Source organism: Heterodontus francisci, chromosome 5 (genome assembly GCF_036365525.1).
Source record: "Heterodontus francisci isolate sHetFra1 chromosome 5, sHetFra1.hap1, whole genome shotgun sequence".
NCBI lineage: Eukaryota > Metazoa > Chordata > Chondrichthyes > Heterodontiformes > Heterodontidae > Heterodontus > Heterodontus francisci.
The window spans coordinates 53,606,588-53,621,628 of record NC_090375.1 but is presented as its reverse complement, the minus strand read 5'-3'; the positions used below and the strand labels follow the sequence as shown (position 1 = coordinate 53,621,628).

Sequence of the window (15,041 nt, the reverse complement as noted above, 5' to 3'; positions counted from 1 at the left end):
GGTAACATGTCAGGGGTGTGGGAACCAGGAGCAAGTATCAGAGAGGAATACCAAAGTGCATAGAATACTGGGGGAGATAGATAGCATGAGAGTAGGGAATCGTAAGTTATTAGGTGGGGTCAGAGTAAGGGAAAAAGTAATAAAGTCTGAATCAGGGTTAATGTGCATGTATGTGAATGCATGGAGTGTGGTTAATAAGACTGGTGAGGTACAGATACAGATTGCCATATGGAAATGTGATGTTGCGGCGATAACAGAGAGCTGGCTCAAAGGGCAGGACTGGGTGTTGAATATTTCTGATACAAGGTGTTCAGGAAAGTTAGGAAAGGGGAAAAAAAAAAAGAGGGGTGGCGGTACTGATTAAGGATAGCATTGCAGCGTGGAGAAAAAGAATGTCCCAGAGGGGTCGAGGATAGAACCAATTTGGCTAGAGCTAAGGAACAAAAAAAGGTGCGGTTACATTACTCAGTGTTGTCTATAGGCCACCAACTAATGGGAAGAATGTGGAGGAACAAATTTGCAAGGAAATTACAGAGAGTTGCAAAAATTATAGGGTAGTTATAATGGGGGACTTTAATTATCCAAACATAGACTGGGATAACAGTCGTGTAAAGGGCAGTGAGGGGCAAGAGTTCCAAGAGTGTGTTCAGGAAAATTTTCTACAACAGTATGTTGCTAGTCCAACGAGAAAAGGAGGCACTGCTAGATCTGGCTCTTGGGAATGAGGTGGGCCAAGTGGTTCAGGTATCAGTAGGGGAGCATTTAGGGGATAGTGATCTTTGTAACATAAGGTTTAGGCTGACTATGGAAAAGGACAAACAGAAATCTAGGGTAAGCATAATTAACTGGGGGAAGCCCAACTTCAATGGGGCATGAATGGAGCTGGGGTGAATAAATTAGAGACAAAAGCTGGCATGAAAACCAGTAGATGAACAATGGGCTACCTTAAAAGAAGAGATAGTGCGGGCACAGTCAAGGTATGTTCCCTCGAAGGGGAAAAGTAGGGCAAACAAATCCCGAGCTGACAAAAGAGGTACAGATGAAGATAAAGAAGAAAAAGCGTGCTTATGACAATGCCAGGTAGAAAATGCTATTGAGAACAAGGCTGAATATAGGTCTAGAGGGGAAGTGAAAAAGCAAAGAGAGCATGAAGAGAGACTGGTAGCTAGCATTAAAGGAAATCCCAAAGTTTTCTATAGGCATATAAATAGTAAAAGGGTGGTAAAAGGAGGAGTGGGGCCGATTAGGGACCAGAAAGGGGATTTACACACGGAGGCAGAGAGCATAGCTGAGGTATTAAACAAATACATTGCATCTGTCTTTACCAAGGAAGAAGATGCAACCCAGCAATGTTGAGAGGAGGTACATCAGACACCAAAGGGGTTTAAAATTGATTAAAAAAAGTATTAAATAGGCTGTCTGTACTTAAAGTGGATAAAGCACCAGGACCAGATAAGATGCATCCAAGGATACTGAAAGAAGTGAGGTTGAAAATCGCAGAGGCATTAGCCATAATCTTCCTTAGACTCGGGGGTGGTGCCAGAGAACTGAAGAATTGCAAACATTATACCCTTGTTCAAAAAAGGGTGTGAAGAGAAGCCCAGCAACTACAGGCCAGCCAATTTAACTTCGGTGGTGGGAAAACTTCTAGAAAAAATAATATGGGACAAAATCAAGTCACATGGACAAATGTGAGTTAATTAAGGAAAGGCAGCATTGATTTCTTAAGGAAAAGTCATGTGTAACTAACTTTCTAGAGTTTTTGAAGAGTTAACAGAAGGCTGATGAGGATAATGCTGTTGATGTGGTGCACATGAACTTTCAAAAGCTTGAAACAGTGCCACACAACAGACTGTGAGCAAACTTGCAGCTTATGGAATAAAAGGGACAGTAGCAACATGGATACGAAATTGGCTGAGTGACAGAAAACAAAGAGTAGTGGTTAATGGACGTTTTTCAGACTGGGGGAAGGTTTGTAGTGGAGCTCCCCAGAGATCAGTGTTGGGACCCTTGCTTTTCCTGGTCTATATTAATGACCTAGATCTTCTTGTACAAGGCATAATTTCAAAGTTTGCAGATGATACAAAACTTGGAAGTTTTGTGAACTGTGAGGAGGATAGTGTAGAACTTCAAAAGGACATAGACAAGTTGGTGGAATGGGCAGACAGGTGGCAGATGAAGTTCAATGCAGAGAAATGTGAAGTGATTCATTTTGGTGGGAAGGATATGGAGAGACAATATAAAGGGTACAATTCTAAAGGGTGTGCAGGAGCAAAGGAACATGGGAACATAGGAGCAGTAGGCCATTCAGCCATCGAGCCTACTCCACCATTCAATATAATCATGGCTGATCATCTATTTCAATGCCTTTCTCCCCCCGCCCCCCCGCCACACTATCGCCATATATCTTTATGTCATTTGTATTTAGAAATCGGTCAATGGCTACTTTAAGCATACTCAATGCCTGAGCTTCCACAGCCCTCTGGGGTAGAGAATTCCAAACATTCACAACCCTCTGAAGTAAAGAAATGTTTCCTCATCTCTGTCCTAAGTGGTTTCCCCCTTATTTTGAAATAGTCTCCCCTGGTTCTAGACTCCACAACCAGGAGAAACATCTTACTTGCATCTACCCTGTTCATCCTTTGAAGTATTTTGTAGATTTCAATGAGATCACCTCTCATTCTTTGAAACTCGAGACAATACAAGCCCAGTTTCCCCAATATCTCTTCATAGGACAGTCCCACCATCCCGGGAACAAGTCTGGTGAACCTTTGTTGCACTTCCTCAATGGCAATAATATCCTGTCTAAGGTAAAGGGACCAAAACTGCCCACAGTACTCCAGGTGCAGTCTACCCAAGTTTCTATATAATTGAAGTAAGACTTCACTACTCCGGTACTCAAATCCTCTTGCGATAAAGGCCAACATACCATTAGCCTTTCTAATTGCTTGCTGCACTTGCATGCTCGCTTTCAGTGACTTATTGACGAGGACACCCAGGTCCCTTTGTACATCTACACTTTCTAATCTCTTACCATTTAATACATACTCTACACATTTGCTCCTCCTACCGAAGTGGATAACCTCACACTTTTCCACATTATATTCCATCTGCCATGTTCTTGCCCACTCACTAAGCCTGTCCAAATCCCCTTGAAGGCATTTTGCATCTTCCTCACAATACACATTCCAACCTAGTTTTGTGTCATTGGCGAACTTAGAAATATTAAATTTGGCCCCAACATCTAAATCATTGATATATATGACCTAAGTGCATATGTGCATAAGTCATTGAAGGTTGCAGGACAGGTTGAGAGAGCGGTTAATAAAGCATACGGTATCCTGGGCTTTATTAATAGGAGCGTAGAACACAGGAGCAACAAAGTTATGTTGAACTTGTATTAGACACTAGTTCGGCCTCAGCTGCAGCACTGCGTCCAGTTCTGGGCGCCGCATTTTAGGAAAGACATGAGGGCATTGGAGTGCAGAAAAGATTCATGAGAATGGTTCCAGGGATCAGGAATTTCAGTTATGAAGATAGATTGGAGAAATTAGGACCGTTTTCCTTGGAGAAGAGAAGGCAGAGAGGTGATTTGATAGAGATATTCAAAATTATGAGGGGTCTGGACAGAGTAGATAGAGAGAAACTGTTCCCACTTGTGAAAGGATCGCGAACAAGAGGGCACAGATTTAAAGTATTTGGTAACAGAAGCAAAAGTGACATTAGGAAAAACTTTTTCATGCAGCGAGTGGTTAAGGTCTGGAATGCATTGCCTGAGAACATGGTGGAGGCAGGTTCAATTGAAGCATTCAAAAGGAAATCAGACAGTTATATGACAAGGAAGAATGTGCAGGGTTATGGGGAGAAGGCAGGGGAATGCAACGGAGGGAATTGCTCTTTCAGCGAGCCAGTGTAGACATGCTGGGCCGAATGGCCTCCTTCTGCAATGTAACGATTCTGTGAAATACTCAAGAACCAAGAGACTAGTGAGAATGAGGAACTGAAAGAAATTATTAGTAAAAAAGTGGTACTGGAGAAATTAATGGGACTGAAAGTTGACAAACCCCCTGGACCTGATTATCTACATCCCAAAGCATTGAAAGAGGTGGCTGCAGAAATAGTGGATGCATTGGTGGTCATTTACCAAAATTCCATAGATTCTGGAATGGTTCCTGAAGATTGGAAGGTAGCAAATGTAACCCTACTATTTAAGAAAGGAGGCAGAGCTAAAATGGGGAACTACAGACCTGTTAGCCTTACATCAGTAGTAGAATCTATTATTAGGGATATTGTAATGGGACACTGAGAAAATAATGGTAGGATTGGGCAAAGTCAACACGAATTTATGAAAGGGAAATCATGCTTGACAAAGCTGTTGGAGTTTTTTTTTAAAGGATGTAACTAGCAGAATAGCTATGGGGAAAACCAGTGGATGTGGTATATTTGGATTTTCAGAAGGCTTTCAGTAACGCCCCTCACAGGTTAGTAAGCAAAATTAGAATACATGGGATTGAGGGGGTAATATACTGACATGGATTGAGAACTGGTTAACAGACAGAAAACAGAGAAGGAATAAACAGATCATTCTCAGGACGGCAGGCTGTGACAAATGGGGTACCAGAAGGATCAGTGCTTGGGCCACAACTATTCACAATCTACATCAATGATTTGGATGTGAGACCAAATTTAATATTTCCAAGTTTGCTGATGACACAAAACTAGGTGGGAACGTGAGTTGTGAAGAGGATGCAAAGATGCTTCAGGGGCATTTAGACAGTGGACAAGAATATGGCAGATGGAATATATAATGTTGAAAAATGTGAAGCTTTCCATTTTGGGAGGAAAATCAGAAATGCAGAGTATTTATTAAATGGTGACAGATTGGGAAGTGTTGATGTCCAAAGGGACCTGGGTGTCCCTGTTCATAAGTCACTGAAAGCTAGCATGCATGTGTAGCAAGCAATTAGGAAGATAATTGCTGTGTGGCCTTTATTGCAAGAAGGTTTGAGTACAGGAGTAAAGAGGTCTTGATGCAATTGTATAGAACTTGGTGAGACTGCACCTGGAGTATTGTATATAGCTTTGGTTTCCTTACCTAAGGAAGGATATACTTGCCATGGAGGGAGTGCAACATAGGTTCACCAGACTGATTCCTGGGATGGTGGGATTGTCCTACAAGGAGAGGTTGAGACGACTAGGCCTTTATTCTCTAGAGTTTCGAAGAATGAGAGGTGATCTCATTGAAGCAAACAAAAATCTTACAGGGCTCAACAGGGTAGATGCAGCAAGGAGGTCTCCCCTGTCTAGGGGTCTAGAACCATGGGACACAGTCTCAGAATAATAGGTAGGCCAGTAAGGGCTGAGAAGAGGAGGAATTTTTTCATTCAGTGGGTGGTGAACCTGTGGAATCCTCTACCCCAGAGGACTGTGGAGGTTCAGTCATTGAGTATGTTCAAGACAGAGATCTATAGATTTCTAGATATTACAGACATCACGGGATATGATAATAGCGCAGGAAGGTGATGTTGAGGTAGATCAGCCATGATCTAGTTGAATGGCAGAGCAGGCTCAAAGGACTTGGGTGTCGAATGGGGCCGAATGGCATACTCATGCTCCTATTTCCCATGTTCCTATGCTTTTGAAGGAGCTTTGGCAAGTTGTTGCAGTGCATCTTGTAGATGGTGCACTGCTGGTGAAGGCAGAGGCCAATTAAGCAGGCTGCTTTGTCCTGGATGTTTTTTTTTTTAATCGTTCATGGGATTTGGGAATTGCTGGTTAGGCCAGCATTTACTGCCTATCCATAATTGCCCTCGAGAAGGTGGTGGTGAGCTGCCTTCGTGAACTGTTGCAGTCCTTGGAGTGTAAGTACACCAACAATGCTGTTAGGAAGGGGGGGGGGGTGGGGAGTAAAAGAAGGTGGCATTGCACTGTTGATCAAGGAGTCAATTACTGCAGTAAGGAGGGATGATATCTTACAGATGGTTCCTCAAATGAGGCCATATCGGTAGAACTTAAAAACAAAAAGGGGGCAATCACTTGGCTGGGAGTTTACTACAGGCCTCCAAATAGTCAGGGAGAGATAGAGGAGCCGATATGTCGGCAAATCTCAGAGCGGTGTAAAAATAGGGTAATAATAGTAGGGGATTTCAACTTCCCTAATATTAACTGGGATAGTCTTACTGCAAAAGGATTAAAGGAGGCGGAATTCTTAAAGTGCATACAGGAGAGCTTTTTGAGCCAGCACGTAGAAAGTCCTACAAGAGAAGGGGCGGTACTGGACCTAATCCTAGGGAATGAAGCCAGACAAGTGGTAGAAGTGTGGGTGGGGGAGCATTTCGGGGGATAGTGACCATAACTCTAAGATTTAAGGCAGTTATGGAAAAGGACAAAGACGGACCAGAAATAAAAGGTACTGAATTGGGGGAAAAGGCTAATTTCAATATGATAAAACAGGATCTGGCCAAAGTGGACTGGGAGCAGCTACTTGTAAGAAAGTCTACATCAGACCAGTAGGAGTCATTCAAAAAGGAAACAGTGAGAGTTCAGGGCCAACATGTTCCCGTAAAAGGTGAAGGATAGGACCAACAAGTCCAGGGAACCCTGGATGTCAAGGGATATAGAGGATTGGATAAGGAAAAAAAAAAAAAGAGGCTTATGGCAGATTCAGGGGGCTGAAAACAGCGGAGGCCCTAGAAGAGCATAGAAAGTGTAGCGGGGGGGGTAATTAAAAAAGTAATTAGCAGAGCGAAGAGGGGGCATGAAAAAACACTAGCGGGTAAGATAAAGGAAAATCCTAAGGCATTTTATAAGTATATTAAGGGCAAGAGGATAACCAGGGAAAGAGTGATGCCCATTAGGGACCAAAGTGGAAATCTTTGTGTGGAGCCTGAGGACGTAGGTGAGATTTTAAATGATTATTTTTCATCTGTGTTCACTATGGAGGACGATGTAAGTGTAGAGATCAGGGAGGGGGATTGTGATATACTCGAACAAATTAGCATTGAAAGGGAGTTAAGTATTCGCGGTTTTAGCAGGCTTAAAAGTGGATAAATCCCGAGGCCTAGATGAGATGTTATGTGAGGCAAGAGAGGAGATAGCAGGAGCTCTGATACAAATTTTCAAATCCTCTCTGGCCACAGGAGAGGTGCCAAAGGACTGGAGGACAGAAAATGTGGTACCATTATTCAAGAAGGGACGCAGGGATAAACCAGGTAATTACAGGCCACTGAGTCTAACATCAGTGGAAGAAATCTATTGGAAAAAATTCTGAGGGACAGGATTAATCTCCACTTGGAGAGGCAGGGATTAATCAGGGATAGTCAGCATGGCTTTGTCAGTGGGAGATCATGTCTAACAAACTTGATTGAATTTTTCGAGGTGATTAGATGTGTAGATGAGGGTAAAGCAGTTGATGTAGTCTACATGGACCAGTAAGACTTTTGAAAAAGTCCTGCATGGGAGATTGGTTAAGGTGGTAAGAGCCCATGGAATTCAGGGCAATTTGGCAAATTGGATCCAAAATTGACTTGGCAGCAGAAGGCACAGGGTGATGGTCCAGGGTTGTTTTTGCGATTGGAAGCCTGTGACCAGTGGTGTACTGCAGGGATCAGTGTTGGGACCCTTACTGTTTATAGTGTACATTAATGATTTAGACATGAATATAGGAGGTATGATCAGTAAGTTTGCAGATGACATGAAAATTGGTGATATCGTAAATAGTGAGGAGGAAAGCCTTAGATTACAGGACAATATAGATGGGCTGGTAAGAAGGGCAGAGCAGTGGCAAATGGAATTTAATGCTGAGAAGAGTGAGGTGATGCATTTTGGGAGGACTAATAAGGTAAAGGAATATACAATAAGTGGTTCCTAGGAAGTACAGAGGGTCAGAGGGACCTTGGTGTACTTATCCATAGATCACTGAAGGCAGCAGCACAGGTAGATAAGGTGGTTAGGATGACATATGGGATAATTGCCTTTATTAGCCGAGGCATAGAATATAAGAGCAGGGAGGTTATGATGGAGCTGTATAAAACATTAGTTAGACCACAGCTGGAGTACGGTGTACAGTTCTGGTCGCCACACTATAGGAAGGATATGATTGCACTGGAGAGGGTGCAGAGGAGATTCACCAGGATGTTGCCTGGGCTGAAGCATTTCAGCTATGAAGACAGACTGGATAGGCTAGGGTTGTTTTCCTTAGAGCAGAGAAGACGGAGGGGAGACCTGATTGAGGTATACAAAATTATGAGGGGTAAAGATAGGGTAGATAGGAAGAACCTTTTTCCCTTAGCGGAGGTGTCAATAAACAGGGGGCATAGATTTAAATTATGGGGCAGGAGGTTTAGAGGGGATTTGAGGAAAAAAAATTTCACCCAGAGGGTGGTTGGAATCTGGAACACACTGCCTGAAGGGGTGGTAGAGGCAGGAACCCTCACAACATTTAAGAAGTATTTAGATGAGCATTTGAAACGCCATAGCATATAAGGCTACAGGTAAAGTGCTGGAAAATGGGATTAGAATAGATGGGCTTGATGGCCAGTGTGGACACGTAGGGCTTGTGTCTGTGCTGGAAAACTCTATGATGTGGAGTAGGTACACCTACAGTGCTGTTAAGAAGGGAGTTCCAAGATTTTGACCCAGCAACAGTGAAGGAATGGCGATTTATTTCCAAATCAGGATGGCGTGTGGCTTGGAGGGGAACTTGCAGGTGGTGGTGATCCCATGGAACTGCTGCCCTTATCCTTCTAGGTTGTAGAGGTCGTGGGTTCGGAAGGTGCTGTCTAAGGAACCTTGGTGCATTGCTGCAGTGCATCTTGTAGATGGTACACACTGCTGCCACTGTGCGTCCATGGTGGAGGGAGTAAATGTTTGTGGATGGGGTGCCAATCAAACGGGCTGCTTTGTCCTGGATGGTGTCGAGCTTCTTCAGTGTTGTTGGAGGCAATTGGAGAGTATTGTATCACACTCCTGACTTGTGCCTTGTAGATGGTGGACAGGCTTTGGGGAGTCAGGAGGTGTGTTACTCGCCGCAGGATTCCTAGCCTCTGACCTGCTCTTGTAGCCACGCTATTTATATGCCTTCTCCAGTTCAGCCTCTTTTCAATGATAACCCCCAGGATGCTGATACATCACAGGAAACTAGTAAATTGATTGGCCGGTAAGTGCTTTGTGTAAGGGACAGTGTGTGAATAGCTAGCTTAGAACACCAGAGTTAAATGAACGAACACTTTAAATAAATAAAATATAAAATAAAATAAATAAAGATAAAATAATTAAAATACCTAAAACACATGTATAATTAAGTATAACTTTAGATGTATGTGGCACTCGCATTTAATAAGCATATTAAATTCTATTATACATAGGAATTATTCTAAGTTAATTAAGAAAGTAATTAAAGTAAATTAACTAATAGTATAAGTAACAATGGCAGGACAGGTGTTATGTTGCAGCTGTGATGTGTGGGAGCTTTTGGATGCCAAAGCAATCCAGGTCAAACACATCTGCAGTAAGTGTAAGCAGCTGGAGGAATTCCAGATCAGGATTATTGATCTGGAAGCCAAACTGCAAACACTGCGCAACGTAAGGGAGGGGGAGAAACACCTGGACACTTTGTTCCAGAAGACCGTCACATTTCTTAGAACTGGGTCATCTATTTTGGTCAGCAATGAGGGACAGGAGGATGTGACCTTGAGTGAGGCAAGTAAAGGGACCGAGCAGCCAGTCATGGATGAGCCTCAGACTTTGCAATTGTCAAACAGGTTTGAGATGCTCTCAACCTGTGTGGATGAAAGTGAGGTCTGCAAGGTGGATGAGCAGACTGGCCATGGCACTGTGGTACAGGAAGCCATTCAGTGGGGGGAGCAACCAGGAATGCAGTAGTAGGGGATAGCAGAGTGAGGGGCATTGACACTGTACTGTGCAGTCATGCTTGGGACATCTACTCAGGGCTGGACAGGAACTTGGAATGGGAGGGGGAGGATCCAGTTGTCGTGGTCGAAATAGGTACTAACGACATAGGTAGGACTAGGAAAGAGGGTTGGCTTAGACGGTATGAGGAGCTAGGCACCGAATTGAAGAGTAGAACCTCAAGGGTAATAATCTCTGGATTATTACCTGAGCCATGTGCTATTTGGCAGAGGGCACATAAGATTAGTGAAATGAATAAATGGTTCAAAGACTGGTGTGGGAGAAGTGGGTTTTGGTTCATGGGGCATTGGCATCAGTACTGGCTGTACCGTTGGGATGGTCTGCACCTGAACCGTGCTGGAACCAGTGTTCTAGAAAACTGTATAACTAGGGAAGTAGAGAGGGTTTTAAACTAAACAAGTGGGGAGAGGGATCAAGCTTAAGCAGGTGTAGCAAATCAAGGGACAGAGTCAAGGCAGGAGACCAGATTAGTAATATGGGAAATGAAGGTCAGGAAGGAACAGAGAGACAAAACCTAAGTACAGAACAACAGTCGAGACTAGATGTTACAAAGATAACAAAAAGACAAAACCAAAGGCTCTGTATCTGAACACACAGAGCATTCATAACAAAGTAGACAAACTGATAGCACACATTGAAGTAAATAAATATGATCTGATAGCCATTATGGAGACGTGGCTGCAGAATGACAAGGATTGAGTCCCAAATATTGAGGGATATGTAACATCCAAGAATAGGAAGCTAGGTAAAGGTGGAGGGGTAACACTGTTAATCAAGGATGGCAATGGTGCAATATTTACAGATGACCTTGGTTCAGGAGATCAGGATGTAGAATCAGTTTGGGTGGAGATGAGGAATAGTAGGGGAAAGAAGTCACTAGTGGGAGTGGTCTACAGGTCCCCGAACAATAATCACAATGTAGGCGGAAGAAGTACAGAAGAAATATTTGGTGCTTGTGATAAAGGGACGGCAATAATCATGGGTGATTTTAATCAACATATAAACTGGAAAAATCAGATTGGCAAAAGTAGCCTGGATGAAGAGTTCATAGAATGCATTCGAGATAGTTTCGCAGAGCAGCACGTTCTGGAACCAGAGAGCAGGTTATATTAGACTTGGTATTGTGTAATGTGACAGGCTTAATTAATGACCTCAGAGTAAAGGCACTTCTAGGTAGCAACGACCACAATACGACTGAATTTTACATCCAGCTAGGAGATAGATCAATAGAGAAACAGTGGCAGACATTTAAGGGGATATTTCAGAATACTCAGAATAAGTATATTCTTACTATAAAAGAAAAATTCTAAGGGGAGGACCCACCATCCGTGGTTAACTAAAGAAGTTAAGGAAAGCATCAAACTTAAGGAAAAGGCATATAATTGCACAAAGATGAGTGGCAGTTCGGATGACTAGTCAGAATATAAAGAATGGCAGAGAATGACTAAAAGGTTAATCAGGTGAAAAAAAATTAAGGGTATGAGAGGAAGGTAGCTCGAAATGTAAAAACAGATAACAAGAGTTTCTACAGGTATTTAAAAAGGAAATGAATAGGTAAAGTGAGCGTTGGTCCTCTAGAGAGTGAGAATGGGGAGTTAATAGTAAATAAGGAAATGGCGGATGCAATGAACAAATATTTTGCTTCTGTCTTCACTATAGAGGTTACAAAAAACACTCCGGCAATAGCTGTAAATCAGTGATGTATGCTATTAGAGAGACATGGTTGAGGGAAGGACAGGACTAGCAGCTCAATATTCCAGGGTATAGAATCTTAAGGCGTGACAGGGGGTTGGGGATGGGAGTGGTAAAAGAGGAGGTGGCATTGTACTATTGATCAAGGAGCCAATTACTGCAGTAAGGAGGAATGATATCTTAGAAGGTTCTTCAAATGAGGCCATATGGGTGGAACTTAAAAACAAAAAAGGGGGCAATTACTTTGCTGGGAATGTACTACAGGCCTCCAAACAGTCAGGGAGAGATAGAGGAACAGATATGTAAGGAAATCACAGAATTATGAGGGGCATAGATAGGAAGAAACCTTTTCCCTTAGCGGAGGTGTCAATAACCAGGGGGCATAGATTTAAGTTAAAGGGACAGGAGGTTTAGATGGGATTTGAGGAAAAAAAACTTTTCAGAGGGTGGTTGGAATCTGGAATGCACTGCCTGAGGGGGTAGTAGAGGCAGGAATCCTCAACATTTAATAAGTATTTAGTTGAGCACTTGAAATGCCATAGCATACAAGGCTACAGGCCAAGTGCTGGAAGATGGGATTAGAAAGCTAGGTGCTTGATGGCTGGCGCAGACACGGTGGGCCGAAGGGCCTGCTGCTGTGCTGTATAACTCTAAGAGAGGAACTTGGTGAAATTACAATCACCAGGGAAGCGGTACTGACCAAACTGATGGAGCTGCAGGCTGACAAGTCCCTACATCCTGATGGACTTTGTTCTAGGGTCTTAAAAGAGGTGGCTAATAAGGTAGTAGATGTCGTCATTGTCGACAGGAATAGTGCCGGAAGACTGGAGGATTGCAAATGTTGTCCCCTTGTTCAAGAAGGGGAGTAGAGACAGCCCTGGTAATTATAGACCTGTGAGCCTTACTTCGGTTGTGGGTAAAATGTTGGAAAAGGTTATAAGAGACAGGATTTATAATCATCTTGAAAAGAATAAGTACATTAGAGATAGTCAGCACGGTTTTGTGACGGGTAGGTCGTGCCTCACAAACCTTAGAGTTTTTCGAGAAGGTGACCAAACAGGTGGATGAGGGTAAAGCAGTGGATGTGGTGTATATGGATTTCAGTAAGGCGTTTGATAAGGTTCCCCACGGTAGGCTATTGCAGAAAATACGCAAGTATGGGGTTGAAGGTGATTTAGAGCTTTGGATCAGAAATTGGCTAGCTGAAAGAAGACAGAGGGTGGTGGTTGATGGCAAATGTTCATCCTGGAGTTTAGTTACTAGTGGTGTACCGCAAGGATCTGTTTTGGGGCCACTGCTGTTTGTCATTTTTATAAATGACCTGGAAGAGGGTGTAGAAGGGTGGGTTAGTAAATTTGCAGATGACACTAAGGTCGGTGGAGTTGTGGATAGTGCCGAAGGATGTTGTCGGATACAGAGAGACATAGATAGGCTGCAGAGCTGGGCTGAGAGATGGCAAATGGAGTTTAATGCGGAAAAGTGTGAGGTGATTCACTTTGGAAGGAGTAACAGGAATGCAGAGTACTGGGCTAATGGGAAGATTCTTGGTACTGTAGATGAACAGAGAGATCTTGGTGTCCAGGTGCATAAATCCCTGAAGGTTGCTAACCAGGTTAATAGGGCTGTTAAGAAGGCATATGGTGTGTTAGCTTTTATTAGTAGGGGGGTCGAGTTTCGGAGCCACGAGGTCATGCTGCAGCTGTACAAAACTCTGGTGAGACCGCACCTGGAGTATTGCGTGCAGTTCTGGTCACCGCATTATAGGAAGGATGTGGAAGCTATGGAAAGGGTGCAGAGGAGATTTACTAGGATGTTGCCTGGTATGGAGGGAAGGTCTTACGAGGAAAGGCTGAGGGACTTGAGGTTGTTTTCGTTGGAGAGAAGGAGGAGGAGAGGTGACTTAATAGAGACATATAAGATAATCAGAGGGTTAGATAGGGTGGATAGTGAGCGTCTTTTTCCTCGGATGGTGATGGCAAACACGAGGGGACATAGCTTCAAGTTGAGGGGTGATAGATATCGGACAGATGCGAGAGGTAGTTTCTTTACTCAGAGAGTAGTAAGGGCGTGGAACGCCCTGCCTGCAGCAGTAGTAGATTCGCCAACTTTAAGGGCATTTAAGTGGACATTGGATAGACACATGGATGAAAATGGAACAGTGTAGGTCAGATGGTTTCACAGGTCGGCGCAACATCGAGGGCCGAAGGGCCTGTACTGCGCTGTAATGTTCTAAATTCTAAATGCATTGGTGTTAATTTTTCACAATTTGCTAGATTCTGGAAAGGTTCCATCAGACTGGAAAGTAGCAAATATAACCCCTCTACTCAAAAAAGGGGGTTTGGGGTGGGGGGGAGGGGGGTGGGTGGGCGGGATGGCAGAGATCTGTCGAGGGGAAGATGTGAGAATTGATCACTAAGGAGGTTATAGCTGGGCACAATAAAACTCAAGGTAATCGGGAATAGTCAACATGGTTTTGTGAAAGGAAATCATGTTTAACCAACTTGTTGGAGTTCTTTGAAGGAGTGACTTGTGTTGTGGATAATGGGGAGCCCATTGACGTACTGTACTTAGATTTCCAGAAGGCATTTGACAAGGTGCCACATTAAAAGGTTATTGCGCAAAGTAGGAGCTCAAGGTGTAGGGGGTAACATATTAGCATGGATAGAGGATTGGCTGGCTGGCAGAAAACAGTATACATAAATGGGTCCTTTTCTGAGTGGCAGGATGTGACGAACAGAGTTCCGCAGGGGTCTGTGCTGGGGCCTCAACTTTTTACAATTTATATCAAAGACTTAGATGCGGGGAGCAATGGCATGGTAGCTAAATTTGCAAATGACAGACAGGTAGGAAAGTATGTTGTGAAGAAGACATAAAGAGGTTGCAAACTGACAGATCGGTTGAGCGAATGGCCAGAAATCTGGCAGATGGGAGTATAATGTGGGAAAACGTGAAGTTGTTCACTTTGGCAGGAAGAATCAAAAAAGCTGAGTATTTCTTAAATGAAGAACGACTGCAGAATTCCGAGGTGCAGCGAGACCTAGGTGTTCTGGTACATGAGTCACAAAAGGTTAGTATGCAGGTACAGCAAGTAATAAAGAAGGCTAATGGAATGCTATCCTTTATTACGAGAGGAATTGAAAATAAAAGTAAGGATGTTATGCTTCAGTTATACAGAGCATTGATGAGACCACATCTCGAATACTGTGCACAGTTTTGGTCTCCTTTTTTGAGGAGGATATAAATGCGTTGGAGGCAGTTCAGAGGAGGTTTAATAGACTGATATCTGGAATGACTGGATGAGTGGGTTGTCTTATGAGGAAAGGTTGGACAGACTGGGCTTGTTTTCACTGGAGTTTAGAAGAGCGAGGGGAGACTTGATTGAAGTTTATAAGATCCTGAACGATTTTGACAAGGTAGAT

General features: G+C 43.3%; 1 protein-coding gene across 1 annotated transcript in view; it reads right to left on the bottom strand.

The window, feature by feature from the left end:
• Window positions 1–15,041, bottom strand: part of oxsr1b (oxidative stress responsive kinase 1b) — a 279,002-nt gene that overhangs the window by 109,080 nt on the left and 154,881 nt on the right. The window lies entirely within an intron of this gene.